Source organism: Oryzias latipes, chromosome 9 (genome assembly GCF_053564925.1).
Source record: "Oryzias latipes strain Hd-rR chromosome 9, Olatipes_Hd-rR_3.1".
Taxonomy (NCBI): domain Eukaryota; kingdom Metazoa; phylum Chordata; class Actinopteri; order Beloniformes; family Adrianichthyidae; genus Oryzias; species Oryzias latipes.
The window spans coordinates 19,359,737-19,380,385 of NC_136245.1; the positions used below are offsets into that span (position 1 = coordinate 19,359,737).

Here is a 20,649-nt window from a genome sequence, read left to right on the forward strand (position 1 = left end):
GGGACTCTGTCCTGTGCCACCTGAAGCCCAATTAAAAGTAACAAAGATCAGATTGGGTTTGGATGCAAAATGCTTCCTCTACTAGGAAAAAGAAGGAGGAATATGCCAATTTTTACATCCTGTCGTAGAGCCTGTCAATTAAGAAAGGAACCATCAAAGACTCATGCAACTACTTTGGGAACATTTTCTTGAAAAATAATCAAATTGTGTGAATATGTTCCTACGGAGCCTGTGTCCTGACATTAAAAAACTAAAATTTATCTCGTTCCCACAAATTAATATCTTGTTCCCACAAATTAATATTTTGTTCCCACAAGATAATATTCTGTTCCCTCGAAATATTATTTCGTTCGCTCGAAATAATGAATTAGTGCAAATGGAATAAGTATTCACGTCAAGTCATTCATAAACACCAATATGCTCTCCGTCCGGCCGCAAAAGCTGCTTTCAGTGGTAACTTCTGTGTCTCTGTGACCCACATTCATTCAAGAAAGGAAAAAGAAAAACAAGAATGATCAATTTATTATTGTCTCACTGAATATAAGAAAAATATCATAGGATTTATGAAACCTAGGCTTGCTGCTTTGCCATACGATTCACTGGACATAGCTCCGCCGCGGAGCTCTTTTGCTTGTCATGCCGGCATTCGGGCAGATGGCTGGCCGGTAGACAGACAGCCAGCTGATATTGTAGTTTAGGGTCGAATAGTAATAATAATTTTCAGGACTTGTCTTTTGTAACATACTCTTTAGCAGTCGCTTTACATTCGAAGGCTAGTAGGCTACATGCTAACTAGCCGATCATTTATCCTGTTATCCACGTCATAGATTTACAGCAGATACCTTCACATTTCTGTCTGTGTGTGTCTCATTACATTGCATTGAAGACACGGAGGATGTTTAGAGAACAGATTTATTTATTTAAAAAAGCACTAAAGCATTGGTAATCATCACGTTCATTCACATCCAGGTATGCTCTTCGTCAATCAGCAGCTACTTCCGTGTCTCTGTGAGCATTCAATAGGGGTAAAAATAAAAGCAAGAATGATCCATCTATTATTGTCTCGATGGAAATCAGAAAAATATCATAAGATTAGGCTGGCTGCTTCGCCTACAGGACTTAGCTCTTAGCTAAGTGTGTGCAAGATGTGAGCAATGTCCCGTCATGCATCGCGCATACCCAAGATGCATTTCGACCAGCCAATCATTGGTCTTGTTGTTACACTTCAGTTACAGGGACTCGTGATTGGTCGAAATGCATCTTTGGTATGCGTGATGCATGACGGGATATTGCTCACATCCATGTTTGTTATGCTAGGAGCTAATTGAGACAATAATAAATTGATCATTCTTGTTTTTCTTTTTCCTTTCTTGAATGAATGTGGGTCACAGAGAAACAGAAGTTACCGCTTAAAGCGGCTTTTGCCGGACGCAGAGCATATCTGTGTTTATGAATGACTAATGACGTGAATAATTATTTCGTTCGCACGAATTAATCATTTCGAGGGAACAAAATTGTTTTTCGAGGGAATTATACAGTGTTGCCTGAATGCAACGCTGTATAATCGTATGTTGTCAATACAGACAATGAAAATCTTAATATGTGTTACAATAACAGTCACATGTTTTGGAATCATTCTCTCTGATGTTTATTTTTCGTATGCTTGCAACAAGAAAGGAGTAGAAGTGAGTGCATTTTACTCTGAGGAGATGTCACAGGCTGCTACAGCAGCTCTAGTCGTTAACATCTCTGTGTTAACGAGTTAATAAAGATTCAGTAAGCGGCGCAGTATCCTCTCACCTTGGAGAGTAAACTGCCATCAAACAAAACAGAATAAGAAAAAAAACATTTGTAGTCCAGTTGTAGTCTTTTACAGGATCATGTGGTCCTGACAATTAATATTTCTTTTTTTTATTTTCGTTTTGTTTGTCATCAATAAAATAAATGGAACAAAATAATTGTTCCCTCTGTAGAGGGAATGGAAGTGTGTTGCTGTGTAGTTGTTATTATCATATCTGGTACAATCACCACGCCTCCGGCAGCCCATAACTACAAAATTACATTTGATCATTCCTAATGTAAAGGAATCCAGTTTTTTCCCTCTTGGTTAGACTGCAGGCCAAGGTGTTAAAGGGTTAGGTTAAGGTTATGATAAGGTATCAACTGGTGATGGTTAAAGTGAAGGTGGGGGAGGTTGTACATTTAAAAAGAAAATCAATGAAAGTCATTAACATTACCTGATAAAACTAGAGGATTATTATTAGGATGTTGCTGTGTAAGGCAGGAAAGAAAAAGTACCAGCTGTGATATAAATTTTGAAACATTTTCCAATATTTCCACCTGCTGGTATAGTTTCTGTACACTGAAAAAACGGGAAAAGTGGGGTTGTTCAATTTACAAATAGTAAACATGTTTGTTTAATATGAACAAATTATGTTTACCTTCGAAACATAATATAATCTTGAAAATCACACATAATTTCTTGCTGTGTTACTTTTATATATTTAAATCATGTTGACAAAACATGAAATAGTTATGCTTGATCCTTTGCCCCTTAATTTTGGATAAGTAAACCCCATCGGTGAAGAAGAATTCCAGGAGGAGAAACTTTGCAGTCAGCCATTTTAGAGAAGCTACAAGCACCTGCTCTGGCTGGAGGAACTTAAAAAAGGTAAGTTAATTTACTCTAACAAATTAATTTAAGAAAGTGGAAGGCGTAAATGTATCATTAGTGTTATTTTTTTCCACGGGGAAGAGCTTTGTAATCCACTTTTGTCGTAGTTATCAAAGTTAAGGCTCTGCGCGCCACTTTTGTCCCTGCCGGCCGCAGCCCTCGGACGGCAGGTAGGGGGAGGTGTGTGTGCGCGGTAAATTGTACTTTCACGTCGCAGGCAAATTCAGCTGTAAACGCGGTGATTTCAAATGATGTACGGGGAAGAGTGGTGAGTAGTTATGCCGTAGGAATTCGCTTTTGACAGAGGGCAGTGGGCGCTTGTGGGCACAACGTTTTCTTTTTCCACAGGCAGAAACTCTGCCAGGGGAATTTTCATCGTCACTAAGTGGATTTCTTTTTGCTATATTCTGCGATGTGGAGACCGAAATTGAAGGAAAATGTGAGAAGCTATCATTACTATTGTCATTATTTAGTTTTTCCATACCGTTCCACCATGAGCTAGTTTAAGGACAGCATTATTTGACCAGCAAACAGCACCGCACTTCTGTCTCAGTCAGCTGTCAATCATTCTCCGTGCGCGTCTCGTGCACAGAATGCGTTTGGTGTGTCCAGTTTACATAAATCTTTGGTTTCAATCAGAGCTTTGTTTTCATTCTATGATGCTGAACATATTTTTATTTTAGCTTTGAGAGTTTAATGGAGTGAAAATATTCATGTCCTTTTGGAACAAGTGTATAATGTGTAGTAAAAAGTTTACAGCCTTATAATAATGTCTGTAATCCTACTTTACATATTCCTCCCATTTGTGATAAATTCATATGGGAATCCTGTATGGGTGGGGGGATTATCTACTCCCGATCTGCTAGTTTAGTTTTGCAGTTTGTTTCCATTTCAAAATTCGCGGGTTCTCATAAGCCTGGTTTGAATCCTGTGGGGGGAGGAGGTGTCTAATGTTCTTTCTGGTCTAATTTCTTCAGAATATTTTTGCAGCTATTGATTTCAAACCAATGCATGTTTAGTTATTAAAATGATACAACAAAGCTGTGGAAGTGTCACTCTATATATATTTGAAATGTAACTAATAAACCTCTGTCCTGATTACAGAGCTCATCACACAACACTTCCAACTGCTCCTCCCTGATCATGCTGGGCTCCATGCTCCAGTCTTCACTGAGTTAGGTGGGTCACCATGCATTTACTATATATTATTGGAATTATTGTCTCCTGGATTGTCATCGAATCGGGAGGTAATCAAGATTGCCAGCCCTACTCTTTACACGCACCTTTTATGCAGAGAGATGCATACATAATAAATAATCAAATTGATGGTTGATCAGTTATCCCACTACCTCTGTTAACATGACACTAAGGATATAATGATTTTGTTAACACAGTAACTATAACATTTATTGATGAGCCAAAGGTAAGAATTGTATTTTTCCAAAGTTTTCATGTGAATTTAAAATTTTTTGACTCTTTGTATTTCAGACTGCTGAACTTCTCGCCAATATAAGCAAGTTCAGGGGTTTGTTCAAAGTACAGTTGTGTAATCTAGACGCTTTAACTAAACTTCAAATGTGAACTGTGCACACAAATATCTTCTGTGTTCTTCAGAATGAAGACCATGCAGCAATCCAGGAGGCAATCGAGGACACCACGGTGGGAACTTCCCTCCTAATGGAAACTGGCAGTGGTGAGGAAGAGGACATTCTCGTGGTCCACATCTCCCAGGCTGTGGTGGTCGACCCACCAAGTGTCTGAGTGGCAGTTGCCAAGGCTTTTTTGGCCTTATTTACAGCACAAATCTGATAACCATCCTCATCTCAGAAACACCTTGTCATGGGGCCCGTGACTTTGCTCCTGCTATGATCTCCTGGAGGCCCTTCCCTTCTTGAGCTCTCCCGCTGGTCACAGGTGCTCTGTATTATGTTGATTGGTTTGTCTATTTATGCAGTGTCTGATCTTGTTTCTGTGTCGGAGCGTCTTCGTTCTACGCTCTGGTGTTATGGTTCTCTGGCATTAAAGCCCCTTCGAGTGAACTATTGGATTTGGGTCGTTCTTCCTGCTCTTGGGTTCTCTCCCTTGGACATTCCGTCACACACCTTTGAGGTAATCCAAAAAAAACTGTATTAGAGTTGTAAGGCAAAGTGGTGTCTAAGGTTTCAGGCTTAAAGATCCGACTCTTTGAATAAAATGACCTTTGAATAGTTTAACTTTTTCCTAAGAAGGGATTCCAGCTGTTTGCTTTGGTTCTGTTATCTTCTGTTTAATAAAATAAGGGAGCCAGTTTAGCTCGTGCTGGTTTGCGGCGCCTTCCGTCCGTGAAACCCGGGTTCGACTCCGGGCTGCTCCCTGTTCCCTTCTCTACCTCTGCCGGTTCCAAGCCCGGTTTGAGAAGGTTGCGTCAGGAAGGGCATCCGGCGTAAAACATTGCCAAATTTACCATGCGACTCGTTTGCTGTGGCGACCCCTGATGGGAGAAGCCGAAAGTGGAAGAAGATCTTCTGTTTAATAAAATGGCAAGCCCAATTTATTTTGATTTGTCATTTTTTGCTACACTGTAAACATATTTTTCAAGTTTAGATAATAAAAAAGTTAAATCTGAAATTTGTGTTCAGTGTCATATGTTCATTGGATTTTCATAATGCACAAGAAAGTATTTGCTTTAAATAATAATCTGCAATTGCAATTTTATTTTTCAATTTAAATTTTATTAAAATAATTTATAAATTAAATGAACTATGTAGGTAATTTCAAACAAATAATAGTGTTTTTAATGTTTGAAAAAATTATGGTAAATGACAATAAAATCTTGTTTGTTAATGTAAAATTATTAGGTGCAGAAACAAAGAAGCATTCATTACAGTAGAACATGATTTTATTATGTGCAATAATTATATTGGTTCAACATGATTTTTTTGCGCGCAACCGATGTCCATGATTTTTTTATGTCAATCCAACAGGTCTTTTTTTTCAGTGTACACACAGATGGTGACGTGAATGATGTTGCACAAGCCCATATGAGCTACTGGCAAATATACAGAGGTGAGAAAGACAGAACGAGGTCAAATACAGAGGCAATGAAAGCTCCGCTGTCCAACGGTTGATCTCATCCTGGGTTCATCACTTTAAACAGGCTAAAGCAGCAGGAGAGCGATCTGCTGCAGTGCAGAGACCTCCCCAATTAGGATGACTCATGCACAGTGAAAAGACTTTACACAAACACACACACAAATACCTTGTTCCTCACATTGGGAGTCGGCCTGTCTTATCAGAGAGAACACAAGTTTGAATGCGATGATAGGGGATACTTGCAATGGGAGTTGATAACAAAAAGAAAATGTGTGATGGTGATGCTACTCTTTTTCACCTTTTTCAGCAGCATACATCCTCTCCCTGTGGGATTGTTGAACTGAACACCAGCCTCACCGTCTATGTCTGTTGTGTCACTAAGTAGGCTTACCGCTAAACATGAATCTTCTCACTGCCTCTGTCTGTGCCCCCAGCACCTTACCACCAGCATCAGCTCAGCATCTAAAACCCCCCAGAGCAGCAGTCAAGCCTGTTCTGGTTCCACTATCATCACTCCCATTTCCTTATACCTCCATAGTATCGGATGACAGCTGTAAAACAGAGGTAGTGCGTTAAACTGTTCAAGAACAGAGAAGTATCACTAAAATCCAAAATGTTATTTTTCGTCTTCAGTTAAATAAAAACAATATAAAAAATCCTTTAGTTATAAATCATGTAATAACTAATAAAAAATCACAGTAAACATACAAGCAAACAATATTGTACATTTCTTTCTGTAGCTTCATTTCAGCTGTCCAATTGTTAATGCCCTTTGTCACATTGGCCTCTGATTGTCTGAATCTTGTTTGAGCCTCGTGTCAGACTAGGTCTCCTGTTGAATACATATATTCTGAGTGGCATATTGTTGGGCCTGGGGGGCTTAGAACGAAGGAAGTTTCTTTCCGTATTAAATGACTATTTTCACAGCAAATGCTCGACCTGCCACCTCGTCCTGTGGCCTTCTCAACTCAGGACATACACACACATTGGCATTCACGTACTTGCATGTTCAAACTTTTATACACCTAAGCATGCACATACACCTGATTCTGACAATCAGTATGCCACTACTGATCTGCAGTCAGTTGAGGTCATGGCAAAATGACAGCTGTCACAGACTGCCTGTTCCCCCCACACTGCAGGGAATTAAAGACAAACAAACCTACAGCGATTGGATGAGGAACTGAAATTGTGTGTGAATGTGAACACTCCTGTGACCATGTAGAGTCAAAGTGGGGTAATGCCATTATTCTCCAGTTTGAAGGGAAAACGAAGATTACTTTGCTGATATTTTTACTTTAATGTCATCAATTTTTATTTTTATACAAAAGAAAAAAATGAAAGTAAATTGGTGCTGATCAAATGTCTTTTTATGATAACAAGAATTACAAATGGATATCCATAAAAAGCAAACATTTAAAAAACTTTATGCTGAGCAAAAAGCATAGAAACACTTTGAGCTTTTCAAAATGTTCACAAAAATAATAATGTAGGGTGGTGTAATAAATTTAAAAAAGAAAAAAAACTTTAAACAAACCATAGTAGGTGCAAAGAGTTAGATCAGAGATGCTATAGTGGATAATGGGGGGAGGGGCCTAATGGGTGAAATGGATCTTTCAAATACAATGATACTTCTGTGGGATTTGGTAATGTATTAGTTTAAGCAACTTGGCTGCTCTGTGACTCAAAAATGACAGCACAGCAGATCCATCTTTTCATGCTCAGCCCAGACATAGTCCCACCAATGGTTCTAACCTCAGCTGGTGGTAGATTTGGTTCAGAGATCCCTCAAGGGAGACGGCTGCTCTAATGGTAATTTAAGTGTAAAATCTGGTCTTTGGGAAAAAAAAGGTCATCGAATCTGCATAAGCCCCTTGAGCCAGGCTTAGGACCAATGGCCTTCAAGAGGCAGAGAAAGACTTGTTCTCACCAGCTTTCTTTCTATCTTTCCTCCACTAACATCCCCCTCCTCACCATTTTGCTTCACAGCCTTCCTCATATGGTCCCTTGGCTCAGGAGTTCCACTTGGTGCTTGATCTGTGTCTGTGAACAATTGTTAGGGATGTGATGGAAGTGGGGCCAGGGAGAGTCAGGATGAGAGCATTGGTTGTTCTTCCTCAGCTGGCCTCTGCATCCTAAAAGGGGTCTCAGCACTAGGAAGATCAATACTTTATTCATGCTCACTTCCCAAAAGAATTTCACAGCCACATCCATGTTCATCACACACGTGTGCAGCAACTACATAGAGGCTCTGTTATTGGATTCTGGTCTAACAAATCCAACCTGTTTACTGGCAGATGGGAAAAGTGCAGCTGAAACAAAAGAGTGCCAGTCATCTGTGGCATTGCATATCAGAGAAACTTCTGCTCAAGTGATAAGGCAATAAACATGTGTCGTTTTTGTCTTTTAAAAAAGGGGTTAGCCGTCTTTTATTGTGCCGCTCGACTTCATCTGCAGTGAAACTCTGTGGGGAGTTTTTCTGTCAACAGATGGCAAAACTAGCTCAGGGCATTTAGCACTGTGTTTCTTATTTACAAGTAAACAAAAAAGCTAAAAGAATAAAATGCAGAATAGGCAAATTAAACTTCATGTTTTGAAACACTGTCTGAAGAGACCTACATATGTAGATAGAATTACCGACATGTGGCAGTAAAAAAAATCTAAGGAACATTTAATAAAACCATAATTATTCAATACAAGTTCAAAAACATTTTACCTTTATGTTTTTGCAAATTAAAACCAGTTGGCCACTCCTGACAGCAATAGAGTCAAATAAATGAAAAAAGAAAGAAATTATGAATCTTGTAAAATAAATAATGGGAAAAACAGAGTTAGTAATATGAGCTTAAACCTTATTCAAACCTTGACCAGCTATGATCATTATTTGGCAAATTAAAATACTGTCAGGCTTCATTTCCTTTTAAACTGACAATTAACAAAGAGGTGTTTTGAAACCATCTTGGAGGAGGTCATTGGAGTTCATCACTTGCTTGGCTTTTAGTCCAATTTGAAAACATGTTGGAATGTTTTGTCTTTGATATATTGAGATGCCTTTTATTTGGAATGAGAGCAAAACTAATATGGATAAAAGCCATTTCAGCAATTCATCCTTTCGTTTTTTTTTAACATGAACTTACAAAGTACTTGGTACATCTGAGCAGCTCTGCAAGCCACTCTTTAAAGTTATTTAAAGTAATTAGGGTACCGTGCACCCAAACTCGAGTTATGCATTAGACAAAGTTTTTGATTCAAGATATATTTGTTTTATTTTGTCCTCATTTTCTAATTATATTTGGATTTTAATCTATAAATGCAATCTGCTCAGCCTTGGTTAAGCAGAAATGTGCAATTACGATCAGAACACCAGAGTTGTGTAACTACAAACACATTTTCTCAAAACAACAAATATAACAAATACAGTACAAGAGAAAATATTACAAAATATTCAGTCTTCCTGTCTGTTTTTACTTTCTCTCTATCTTTGTCCTCACTGTGTTGTTGTTGGCTTGACCTCTGATCTCAACCTCTGACCCTTGACCCTGAGACATCTGATCAGTCACCACTCTGGGGGGACCAAATTAATAGAAGAGTTGCTTGTTAATTGCATAGGGGACTAGCTAAGAGATTCATCACCTCAGTCATTGCCATTGCTTTACTTAGATACCCCCCACACCCTTCTTCTGTAGTTTCCCAGAGGGTGTTAGGGGGCAAACCCAGCTGTGTTTTTCCTATAACCCTGTATGTGTTTGCTGCATAATTATTCAGCATCAACCCTTATTAATCAAGTCGATGCCCTTACGTTTTAAATGGAAATTGCTGGGATTAATACAAGCGTTCATTTTGTCCTGGAAATCTTGATGGCTTTAGTGCACTAATCGAATTGGAATAAAGAGGCCACGGTGATGGGAGGAACTTGATTGAATTAAGGGAGAAAAGAAAAGCAGACATTATACTGTATCTGCCAGCAGGGTCCTAAGTGCAAACATGCACATGCAAACAAAAAAGGTCACAGAGAATTGTCTGCAATGGCACTTTAATGACTCAGAAGTGCATTGTGAACAATAACAATATTTAGCCTCAACTGGGCAGATGAAACAAAATTACAAGTTTTGTTCGTCAATTGCAAAATCCAAGTGGGCAGCTTTTATTTCTCCAGCACTTTTTGCCATTTTTTTATTTTTAAATTTTTTGTTACAATTATTAATTCATTTTTACAGCCAGAGAAAGTTGAGATATTCATAGTATTTTATTTAGTTTACATGGATTACCATTGAAACACTGACACGTTTTCACAGCTCATTCACCAACATTTACTGTAATACAATTGCACTTCATTCATTACTTCAAAGACTCATAAATGAACAACCCTCCTCTTTCTGCACTTTTAATGAATGCAATCTTTTTAGGGAGATTGGCTTCTCTTTTTATTCTTATATCTCAGAATTGTTTTTGCTTAAGGTCACCTCAGGCTGCCAATGCTAAAGATTACTCTGAAATCTACCAGAAATACACAGGGGCCACACACATCTATCCCTCTACCACTGTAAAATATCATTTTTTAAGTGTTTTTTTTAACAAACAGATATTTGATAAAAATTAAGTGACGCACAAAATTGACATGAGCATGCCCTATTTGTATTTTTAGAAATAATTCCTCCATTGTAAAAAAAAATAAAAAATCTGCCCTTCCCTTCATCTTCAACCATTTCACCTGTTTGTCATGATTGCTTTAACCAAGTCCTCAGCCCCTGCAACCCAGACTGACAGACAGATTAGACTGGACCAACTTGATGGTGGTGGAAGCAATCAGATTTGATGTTTGGCGATCAGATTTGGTGTTTGTTTAAAATGACGGATCGGCCCAGCTCTTTTCATAAGAGATGCCATTGGCACAATTTCACTGGGCGATTACTATCAGGCCTGGTGGAGGTGTTCCAAAACATCATTTGTCTGTCATTTGTTTGTCAGCTAACGACAGCTCAGTGTCTCTCCTGTGTATCTGAGTAGGTGTGTGTCTACACCAGTGAAAATGCACATTGTTGTGTTTTTTTTTTCCCTTTCTCATGCTTCCTCCCTCCAGCACCTCTCCTTCAGGTATCGCCTCGTCTATTTGATATGGCAGTGACATTTTTCGACAGCTTGTAGATAGATAAGATTTGTTGCAGCTATGAGCCATCAAGGGATTAGAAATGCACACTCCTTTTGGCAGACAATGTCTCTCTCTTAGTTTTGCACTAACTCTGTCAGATTAAAAAAAAAAAATGCACTAAACTCAGTGATGTGCTTTAAAAGAGGGGCCATGAATTTTCAAATCATGTGACCATTTTTTTTTTTTTTACAAATAAAAAAACAAATCATCTTTGACAAATCCATCATACCAGGTTTGTTTAGATCCTGGCCCAATGAGGGTTTGTGTGTTTATGCCACAATCCTATCGCAGCAAAGGATGTACAATATGGACATATCCACTGTGAGGACTTTATCTTTAAATAGTAAATGGTAAATACTTATATAGTGCTTTTCTACCTTCTTTGAAGGCCCAAAGCAATTTTACAGTCACAGACCTGTTTACCCATTCATGCCCACATTCACACACTGGTGGCAGCTCCAGTGCCAAACACTCGTGCCAATCTTCCACCAGAGGCAAGGTGGGGTTCAGCGTTTTGCCCAAGGACAATTTTGACACATGGGCAGGCAAGGCAGGAATTGAACCTGCAGTATTCTGAACGGAGGTCAACCACCCTACCACTGCACCACGGCCGCCCAACTTTAATGCTGTTAAAGTGCAAATGTGTGCATGGATAAAAATGACATTGTATCCGTTTTTTCTTTTTTTTTGAGAAAGAAAAAGATGAGCTTCTGTTTTTATTATTCTGTTAATGTACAAAACATTCTGTAGAAAATATGACTTTAAAACTTGTGTCTCTAACATATTATTTCATGCACATTAACAACGGTCTCTGCTTTGGTTTTCTTGGCACTGTAGCTCAGCTTCAGATCTTGTTTTTCTCTCAAGGGGCTAGTTAACCCCCACATAATCTAGAATTCCAACAGACCACTCATTCTCCTCCTCCATGACCGCCATCTCTGCAACAGTCCTGAAACATTACCAAAATCTCCACCGTAACTTGGCCTGATTAATGGTGTCATTAATGTCAGACTATCAGTGGACATGAGCACATGAGACAACAGACGATCCGCCCCCCAAAAACAAATAGTTTTGATTAAAGTCAAGGACATTCCGTACAGTTTTTCCATTGAAAGGCATTCATCACATTTGATGTTGAGCCTCCCTCCCTGCTTTCCTCTTTCCCTCCGTCTGCCTGCCTGTCTGTTTGGTGTTGGAGGTGATAGTAAAGGCTGAAAAAAACCCATGAGCTGAGCTAACATAGATATTCATAAGACAGAGGTTAGACAAAACAGTGGAAGCAAGTAGAATAATCTAATGGTAAAGAAAAAAAAACATCAGAAAGCAAATGTAATAGCAAATATTGAAGAGGCATCTCTGGAAAAGCATTAGTCAAATGTCTTCCTTTTACCTTTTACTCTTCTTTTCAAGACTTTGATGACAAAACTGCTCCTTCATTTCCCCCTGAGATCAATACGTCTAGATTTTTCCACGCATCACAATATTTAGCATTTAACGGAATCAAAGTCCATGTCAGGTCCTAAACATTACGTCTAGAGAGTTAAAAGGAACATAACGTTAACAGAAATGGCAATGGAGAGAGCGTTTACAGTACTGCAAACCAAACATCTGTTAAAATGACAGAAAAAGGGTCAATGTAAGGAGGATTCCAGAGACGATGGGAAAAGCACTTCACTGCTGTTGCAAACTTTTATCTCCCACCAAAAAGTTTCCAGTTTGTATAAACAGATCCCAAAGACTCTACAGAGCCTTTTCCTGCCTCTCCAGCCTGACCACCCAGCCTGTGTTCCAGCCCACAGGACTTGACAGTAACTCACAAGGTCAAGCTTTAAGAGGGAAGTTTAAGATGAAATCATGAGAACTGAGAAGGTCCACAAACAAATTAAGTAAATAGGGAATTCAAAGTTAGTAGTTACTGTTACTAATGTGTAATAATCAGGAAAACAAACTTCACAGCTTTGTTAAGCCTGAACAAACTTGCATTTGTGTGTACTCTCATCTGATAAAAAAAGATACTTAGATTGTGTTATTCTAATATGCTAGTGTGTTATTTCTAGGTCAAGCTGTTTTTACGTGTCCTTTATGGCTCAGGAAAAGTGTCATCACTGTTTTTTTTCAGTGTTTTCCTGGGGTCCAGATGTTCCTGCTCTACTCCTTTTTTTCTCTTGCCCAGCCTCATTTCTTTGCCTTTAGACACAGATAGAGGGTTTTTGTGCACACTTCAATGTCTCCCTTAAACGTCTCCCCCAACATTTTGAGAGTCTCCTGAGAAAAGACATGCATCAGGTGCAATTTTAAAAATCAAACGAAGGTTGATAGGTGAATGTGAAAATTTCCCTTTGCGTATGCATGCAGGAAAAAAAATGCTCCTGGCTTTGTTTGATTCCCTGATCATATTTGCAAAATTGTTGGTTCATGACATCCTACTTTACAGCACAACAACTGGCAATTTATTTCATATTAAAATGACTTGAAAACTGATTGGAGGTACTATGTGACATCCATAGCCACCCCCCTTGTGTGCCTTCATGTGGACTTTTAGATCTGACCCAATTTAACCAAGCCCACATGTGACACTCAAAGAAGGTCTGATTTCCTCACCCCTGCTGAGACCCAGACACCCTGGTTCTCATTGACTTTGGTTTCATGCTCACAGGGAAAACACAAAATGGCAACAAGAAAAGAAGAAAACAAATATAAAACAGAGTATAATTCTAAAAAATCTAAGCCATGTGCTCCTTTTGCCAGTAAACAACATGTGGCCCTGGACTGGAAAAACAAGCATCCCAGGGTTTTTATGCTGCAAATGATGTGTGTCTGTACTGTAAATTTGTGTGACTTTGTGAAGAAATGAAGACTAGTGCATATAGAGGAAGTTATGCTGACTGCAAAAGAAAATAATAGGCCCCAGTGGTCCAACACAGATTGGTAATTCTAAAAACAAATGTGGCAAAGCCTAGTTTTCTAATAAAGACAGGCCTGAAAATTTCACCAAATACAAACAGTTTTATATAAAGTATCTTTTGATAAACTCAAATAAAGCCAAAAAAAGATGGAAGTTCTTTGTATATAGTCTATATCTCTAGGAAACAGCTGCAAGTATGTGTGAAAGCCTAAGCTGTAATTCTGTCAGAAATGTATACCATCCTCTAAAGCAGTGGTATAAATCCTTAGATCAACCAGTATTGATAGAGCCTTGGCTACCGATTTGGTAACACGTGTGCATATCCATTTCCCTGACAGAGACTGATAGCACATGGCTGCGGAGGTAATAGAATTGTCTTTAAGAGGCCGGACATCATTTATTACAAGCAGAAGGTAGGTTACACCTGTGGTGCATTCCATTACTCTATATAGCATTCCTTTTGTCAATTACAGCCTTCTTTTTAACATGATGAGGCAGTAATGCAGAAGAGTTCACAAACTGTCGTATATATTATTGTAACTAGTGCGCCATGTTTTGTAAGACCAAAAGAGAAAACAAAAACTATTTGATAGGAAAAAATGCTGTACAAATCTGTTAACAGATAGAAAATTTAATTTGAATTAGGGTTTCTTTAAATGGCGTTGACATTGATACAGTATAATCATTAATTCTGTTTAAGGTTTTTCTCAGTCGCTCAGTCGCTTACTATGGATTTCTTGCAAAAGCCTGTAACTTCCTCAAAATCTTTAGTTCATCTCTCAAAACTAAGTCTTTATGTCATTGAACATGTCAGTGCCATCAGAATGTCAAGTCCTTGTGTCATTGTCTACAAACAAGACAGTCAAATTACTTAGTCATGTTATCAATAATAACTGTGTACTTTAGAGGGAGGTTCTGATGTAAACTATGGCTAAAGTTTTGATGACAATTATTGTAAAATGGAAGTTACACCTTTTTTGTTTGATTGCAAGAGACTGGACAAGATTCACATTTAAACTTTTATTGTTTATATTGTAATTTGTTGACAGACCATGTCATACCAACATAGAAAAAACCCACTGCAAACAGTAACACAAAGGGAAAAAAAGATAGGACAATATTCTGTACAACAGTACAGGCAGTGCAGTAGGAATTGGTGTGGTCTTCCTACACCTCTTGTTGTTCCTGTATGTTAGGCCACAAGTTCTCATCCACATCACAGCGAATATCCTCTCTTGCAATGCAGAGAAATATGTTTGTCATATTATGACAACTTGGTCAACCATTTTGCAGTTAATTACTTATACAATGAACTAAAGACTAGGTGTTTTGAGGAATAAGACTATTGCACAGTGAACTATATAATACATTTTGATCAACATGACATAAACAATTGAAAAGGCAGTAAGGAAGGACTGAGCCAGTGTCCCAGGAACCACAGCACAACGGCAACACCAACTACCTCAACCACCACCACCGGTAAAAGGCTTGGATCCGGCAGCACCAGCACCAGCACCACCTCCATCTAAGGACTCAGCTGCACAAGCATCACAACAATCACCGCCAGCTAAGGACCCAACCGCAGAACCACAACAACAACCACCAGATTTGGCCCCAGAAATACCACCGTCTGACCAGCTGTGGGCGCCCCCTGCTACATCTACTCCCAGTGAAGACTCACTTTCCTTTTCGTCCCCCCCACTTTCACCCATGGCCCTGCCTAGCCATTTTGATAGCCTCATTAAGTCAGGAATTAAGATGGCTCCCCTAACACCTGTGAGCCTCACACCACACAGGAGCTCTCCTACCCCTCCAGCGCCCCCTCCTTATCCTTCATCCAAAGCCCCTCCAACACGCCCCCTCCGTCGTTCACCCAAATCCCGTCCAGCTCCCGCTCCTCCTGGTCCATCACCCAAACTACCCTCAACTCGACCTCCCCTGCGCGCCTCTAGACATGTTATCCCCCAGAGCTAGGATGAAACGGGCCCCCAGTGTCCTAGGAAAGGTTATGTCAAACTGGGGCCCTGTGATGAACAGCTTCCTTCTGGAGCTATACCTGTAGTTGCACCACGTAGAATGCAAAAAAGGGCAGTTAGACTGTCCAATCAAAGAAATCTAGTTGATATCCCTTGCAAGAAGGTTTTGACCAGTCCCAAGGAAACTAATCTCAAACTTGCTGCACTCAATGTCAGATCTTTATGCAACAAATCATTTTTAATCAATAATCTTATCTCTTCTTTTAATCTTGATTTTATGTTTTTAACTGAAACATGGCTTGACAAAAACACAGGAAACATAGTTCTAGTCGAATCAACTCCCCCCAACTACAAACATGTATCGGAAATATGAGAAAATAAAAAGGGTGGAGGCGTTTCTGCACTGTTTAGAGATAATATTGCAACCCGCAGACTATCATTTGGTGTGTTTTCATCATTTGAGTATGTGTCCTTTAAGATTGAGTTAAAACAAACTCCTCCCTTACTCTGCATAGTCATGTACAAACCTCCTCAGCACAGCCAAAGTTTCATTGATGATTTCACTGAAATGCTCTCAGTTGTGTGCACAGACTTTGATGGTTTAGTCATTACAGGTGATTTTAATGTTCATGTTGATAATGTCAATGACAGAAATGCAAAAGAGCTCAATGCTGTCCTTGAAACCTTTGATCTAATTCAGCATGTGAGTTGCCCCACCCACAGCAGAGGGCACACTCTGGACCTGCTGATCACAAAGGGGGTTAATATTTACAATGTCAGTGTGGTCGATGTCGCCCTCTCTGATCATTTCTGTGTATTCTTTGACCTGTCTGTTGCTCCCAAACCACCGCCTGGCCCTGCAGTTGTCCAAAGGAGACAAATAAATGAGAGCACTAGGGCACAGTTTGTAGAAATGATAAACCCTGAAAACGCCTCTGGTGCCAATGTTGATGAAATGCTGAATTCTGTTACTTCTAGCATCTTGAATGTTCTGGATGCCATTGCCCCTATGAAGGTTAAATTGAGAAAACATAGACAGAAAGCTCCCTGGAGGAACGATGATCTAGTCAGGGCACAGAAAAAACAGTGCCGCAGAGCCGAGCGAAAGTGGCGCAAGTCAAAACTCCAGGTTCATTATGAAATGTATAAGGGGGAGTTGTACACTTACAACCAGATCTTATGCAGAACAAGGGAAAGGTACTTCTCTGAAATCATTGGAAGTTGCAGCAGCAACTCTCGTGTCCTGTTCACAACAGTAAACAGATTAACTAACCCTCCAACCCAGCCACCAATAGAACTGGTTTGCACACCTAAATGTAATGCGTTTGCTGTATTTTTTAATGACAAGGTTCAGGGCATTAAAAAAGCCATCAACTCCACAACACATATAACTAGCAAACGGCCACCTACTCACTCTAAGCTGACTCACTTTGTACCTGTCACTGACCAAACTGTCCAAGAGACCATCACCCGTCTGAGCTCGTCTACATGCTGCCTTGATGTGTTACCCACTAGATTTCTAAAGTCTGTCCTGAACAGTGTGTTGCCATCAATTAGTCAAATAGTTAACATGTCTCTTCAATCTGGAATATTTCCAGAGGCCTTAAAAACTGCAGTCATTAAACCTCTCCTGAGACCTCAAGCGGTCTTGATCCCACTGTACTGAATAATTACAGACCTATCTCTAATCTGCCTTTTTTAGGCAAAGTCCTTGAAAAAGTTGTCTACCAACAGCTCACTGATTTTCTCTTATTAAACAATTCATTTGATGTTTTCCAGTCAGGTTTTAGACCCCATCATAGCACAGAAACTGCTCTTATCAAGGTAACCAACGACATCCGCCTGAACACTGATGATGGCAAAGTCACTGTCTTAATCCTGCTAGACCTGAGTGCTGCCTTTGATACTGTTGATCATGGGATCCTTTTGCACAGACTCCAAGACTGGGTTGGCATCTCTGGATCTGCCCTAAGTTGGCTCAAGTCTTATCTGGAAGACAGGAAATATTTTGTTGAAATTGGGAGTTGTGTCTCAGACTACATGGCCTTGACTTGTGGTGTGCCCCAGGGATCGATCCTGGGACCCCTTCTGTTCAACCTCTACATGCTGCCACTAGGGCAGTTAATATGCAGTAATAACATATCTTATCACAACTATGCAGATAATACTCAGATCTATGTGTCACTGGCAACAGGTGAATATGGGCCGGTGGATTCACTCAGCCACTGCCTCCTACAGATCAGTGCGTGGATGCAGAACAACTTTCTCCAGCTAAACTCAAACAAGACCGAAGTTATTATTTTTGGCCCACAGAAACAAAGAGAAAGTGTCAGCAGCTACCTTCATTCTCTGTCTCTTAAACCCTCAAATCAAGTCCGAAATCTAGGGGTAATCATGGACTCTGACCTGAACTTTAACAGCCATATCAAGTCAGTAACATCAGCGGCATTTTACCATCTGAAAAACATTGCACAAATGTATGTCACTGCCTCAACTCATAGATAGATAGAGAGAGAGATAGAGAGATAGAGAGATAGAGAGATAGAGAGATAGAGAGATAGATAGATAGATAGATAGATAGATAGATAGATAGATAGATAGATAGATAGATAGATAGATAGATAGATAGATAGATAGATAGATAGATAGATAGATAGATAGATAGATAGATTCCAGGTTTCAAAGTATCTGCACTGAGATACACCAAATACCTTATATTTAATGACCAATTACTGAATAAACGCTCCCTTTGTGCAAAACTCTTTATCCTTTGAGTTCTCATCTTTAACACTGACATGCAGTGTGTACCAATCCCCCTCATCATCCTGTTTTATTGTCTGCTCTATACTCTCCTTTCCTTATTCTCTAATTTCTTACTGGGAAGAAAAAATCAGTAACGGCATCATGGCATGTGCCCTGGGGGAATTTTTTATGCTGAGACATCCAATGTAGAAATATTTTCTTACATACTGGCTACTCTTTGTGCCATCTACCACTGATATTGGAGCCAGGTGTCAATTCTAAGAATCTTTGCTGCACTGCATAGAGTGTAAAATTCATGTTGTGGTTGAATAAATATAAAATGGCAAGTGTATATAGCAGAAACAATATATATGAGCAGTAGTAGACAAATACATTAATTAATTTGTAAAAATTCCAGAGTAATGTACAGTTTATAGTATTTTGACATGTAATGAATTATAGATAACATAAAGATTTTCCCATTGTATTGTCAAAATAATAAATGGGAACAAAGGTAAAATGAAAATATAAGTTACAGAATAATTCATGGGGCTTTTAGACCTGTTAGTGCACTATTTACATACTCTGCAGGCTATATGAGCCAATGAAATACCCCCAGTGCTTGCTTAGTTAAATTATCAGTGATAAAAATGCAAATTCAGGTATCTTGTCCTCTTTTTTCCTTTTCTGTGTGATACATACCATTATCACATGCACAGCTTCATAGTTTTCGCAGTTCAAACTGTACCACCAATAACCGTTACACTTCAAGTTATCTGACCAGGAAAAGTTTGCTAAAATCAAAATAATATGTAATTGACATATATACACACACACCCCCACACCCACATATATATATATATATATATATATATATATATATATATATATATATATATATATATATATATATATATATATATATATATATATATATATATATATATACACATACATACATACATACATACATACATACATACATACATACATACATACATACATACATACATACATACATATAAATATATTATATATATATATATATATACATATATATATATATATATATATATATATATATATATATATATATATATATATATATATATATACATATATATATATATATATATATATATATATACACATATAGTCACACATTTTATTAGGCACACTTTGCCAGTACTTGGTTGGACCCCCTTTCTGGTGACTGTGGAGACCATTTGGGTACAGTGAACAAATTGTCATGTTCAAGAAACCAGTCTGAGATGATTCCGGCTTCATGGCATGGCGCGTTATCCTCCTGGAAGTAGCTATCAGAAGATGGGTACACTGTGGTAATAAAGGGATTTGCGTGGTCAGCAACAGTATTCTGGTAGGCTGTGGCATTGTAATGATTCTGAAATGGTACTAAAGGGTCCAAAGCATGCCAAGAATATATTTACCACACTATTACACCGCCAGCAGCCTGAACCATTGACACAAGACAGGGTGGAACCATGCTTTCATGTTTTTGACGCCAAATTCTGACCCTACCATCCCAAAGTCGAAGCAGGAATGGAGACTCAACGATGGAGACGTTTTCCCAATCTTCTACTGTCCAATTTTGGTGAGCCTATATAATAATAAGAATAATAATACATTTAATAATATATTTTATTTAAAATATTTATTTACAGTATAAATTGTAGCCTCCGTTTCCAGATGACAGGAGTGGCACCTCGAGTGGTGTTTTGCTTCTGTAGCATACCTGCCTCAGGATCCTTGGCATTCAGAGATGCTCTTCTGTAGACTTCTTCTGTAACCAGTAGTTATTTGAGTTACTCTTAACTTTCTATCAACTGAAACCAGTTTCCCATTCTCCTCTGACCTATGGCATCAACAAGGAATTTCCACCCACAGAACTGCTGCTCTCTCAATATTTTCTCTTTTTCGGATCATTCTCTGTAAACCCTATGGTTGTGGGTGAAAATTCAAAATCCAACAGTTTCTGACATACTCAGATCAGCCTTTCTGACACCAATGACCCCATTCTGATGCTCGGTTTGAACTGCAGCAGAATGTCTGGACCACGTTGACATGCCTAAATGCACTGAGTTGCTGCCATGTGATTGGCTGATTAGAGATT

General features: G+C 38.9%; 1 protein-coding gene and 1 long non-coding RNA gene across 13 annotated transcripts in view; one reads left to right on the plus strand and one right to left on the minus strand.

Annotated features, from left to right (window-relative positions):
- The window catches only part of LOC110015624 (uncharacterized), a 143,684-nt gene that overhangs the window by 39,502 nt on the left and 83,533 nt on the right, over nt 1–20,649 (minus strand). The window lies entirely within an intron of this gene.
- On the plus strand, nt 2,358–4,713 carry LOC111947902 (uncharacterized). Its single transcript, XR_002873859.2, has 3 exons — nt 2,358–2,671; nt 3,779–3,853; nt 4,163–4,713. It is a non-coding gene; the product is annotated as an uncharacterized LOC111947902 (long non-coding RNA).